Consider the following 2381-nt stretch of genomic DNA (forward strand, 5'->3'; position numbering starts at 1 on the left):
CCAAAAAAACAAAGAAAGATGTACCTTTTTCCTTTCCTGTGTTGTTGTTGTTTTGACACAGTGTCTTGATCTTCAACTCGAATTGGCCTTGAACTCTCTTAGGTAGCTAGTGTTGGTTTTGCGACCTTTCTGCCTTAGCCTCCTGAGTGTTGTGTACAGTCCGAGGTGATAGGCATTGACCACTCCTGCCCAAGATGCATGCGTGCCTGTGTGCTTTGCAAAGTCCTCGTAGGTTTCTTGGCTGTGATCTGCCGGGCAAGAGAAGCAAGAGAAGGAGCAGAGGAGACCGGAAGCAGGTGTGCAGCAAAACCTGTGTATGTTGTTGACTCAGGTCTTGTTGGGAAATTGTTCTTGTAAGTAAACATGCAAAACACTGCTTTTCTTGTAACCTGGAAAGCTCTCCCTGGGTCTGTGTCCTCCCCACCTGTGCTGTGAAGCAGCTATGCAGGGGCAGACTTGGAGAGGGTTGACATGGCTTCTTTGTGGAAAATGGCCAGTAATGGTTACTATGCCAATACTTAGAACAGAAGATTGGGAAAAAAGTCATGTCTGTCTCTTAACTAGGAGAGAAAAGTGTTGAATAAAGTAAGGTTCCAAACTCGAGAACATGAGTAAGGTCTACACAGGTATGAGATATTGATGCATGAAACTTATAGAAGAAAGCAGTCCTTGGTAAGAAAATTAGTTGATGTAAGGTGTTTGTGTGCTTACCCAAGATGCCCTGTTGGTGAAAGCAGACTTGGTGCTGCTGTTTCTAAAGAAGCCGGTGCTGAAGGAGCTAGTAAATTACTTTTTATTGGAGGAGACATTATTTTCAAGTGCTCATTTCTCATGGACTGAGGAGATAAGTGCCTTTTCCTGTGTTCTGTAAATACTGTGGGAGGGAGAGACTGCTGCCAGCCCAGATGCTCTTGGAAGGAACTGTCTGTCCCTCTGGTGTGTCCGTATCTAGAGTGGCTGAAGCCTGCTTGCAGTGGCAGGCATGTCTCAGTTCTGGACACTGTTTCAGGATCCATGACTAGGTAGTGCCACCATTTTCCTTCTGCAGGCCTACCCGAGGCATCAGTGAGCAAGGATAGCATCATTATACATGCTGATCGTCTGTAGGAGCTCAGGACACTGCAGTGTTTAATTGCTGGAGTACATTAGTGTGGTTTGTGGCCAGGACACTTACCTGTAGGGAAGGTGAATGAGTGTGTGGGGTGGTAGGCACCCACCCTCCCCATCCCCGCTCTTTCCCTCTTCTCTGCTGCCATTGTGAGAGGTAGAAAGAACTCTGTGTCTCTGAGGAACCTTCCACTCTTGGACAGATGTAGTTAGGCTCCAGGCAGGGTTTCTGGGTATGATATGCCTAAGCCTCCTGGATATCACGTTCTAGACTGAGGGAGCAAGCGGACTCTGATGCCCAGGGACTGTGCAGTTCCGGCTCTGGGCTTGAGTCCCTCTGGGACCCTGGAAGCATATCACCAAGGAAGTGCAGCGGGATGGTAGAAACCTAAAAGTGGGGTTTGGTCCCAGCTCATCACTGCTCACAGCAGGTTGTGATTTGGGCTGCTGACCACACTTGCCCTGTCTCTCAAGCCTCCCAGTTGACTGTGATCTGACCTCAATCCATTTTCCTAGCTCTTTCCCAAATGTAGCTTGAGCCTTTGTTCCCGCGCCATGGCCCCTATGTGGCCGTGGAGCCACTCCCGCACCCCAGACTCTCCTCTGGCTTCTGGGACATCATAGAGGCCGTTACCTTTCTTTCTTAGCCCTTTGATGGCTGCACTCCCTAGGGCTAGGAGTTATAGAGCTTGAGGCTGATAGTGACTGATAGTGGCTGTGTCACTGACCACCAATTCCCTACCCTTCACCTGCACACACCTACACATAGTGTGTGCCATCGGGTGTTTGTTGAATGGGTGTTCATTCGCAAGAAAATTCTGAGAGGGCCAAAGAGAGAGAACACCTTTCCCATTCTTCAAATGATAAATGAAGAAGAGGCCTAAACCAGGCCAGCAGTTGCCCAGTCTACAGTTGAGTGTCCATCGAGTGCAGATTGCCAAGCCTAGCGTGCTTCCAGATGGATGTCCACAGCCTTTCAACTCAGGGGTTCTAGAGACTGTGGGAAGTCACCAAAAGCCTGAGCTGTGGTTTCTCCCAGCTGTTATGTAGAGAACTGTCATTGTCCATCATGCACAGGGTTCTTGTGAGAACTAATTGGCATGTCTGGGGCACTTATGCCCTAATGGGGCATTTAATATCATCTAATGATGGTTTAAGACAGTGTGCAGTGAGACTGCCCAGATTTTACCGTTTCCTTCCTTTGCTGAGGCAGTAGTGCCCTCCTTCATAGTCCTTTTCATTAGGGGTGAGTTATGCAAGGGTTAAAAATAGGA

At 48.5% G+C, this 2381-nt stretch overlaps 1 protein-coding gene across 2 annotated transcripts in view; it reads left to right on the forward strand.

Moving 5' to 3' along the window:
- The window catches only part of Dcun1d4 (defective in cullin neddylation 1 domain containing 4), an 85148-nt gene that overhangs the window by 41280 nt on the left and 41487 nt on the right, over nucleotides 1–2381 (forward strand). The window lies entirely within an intron of this gene.

Source organism: Microtus ochrogaster, linkage group LG1 (assembly GCF_000317375.1).
Source record: "Microtus ochrogaster isolate Prairie Vole_2 linkage group LG1, MicOch1.0, whole genome shotgun sequence".
Taxonomy (NCBI): Eukaryota; Metazoa; Chordata; class Mammalia; order Rodentia; family Cricetidae; genus Microtus; species Microtus ochrogaster.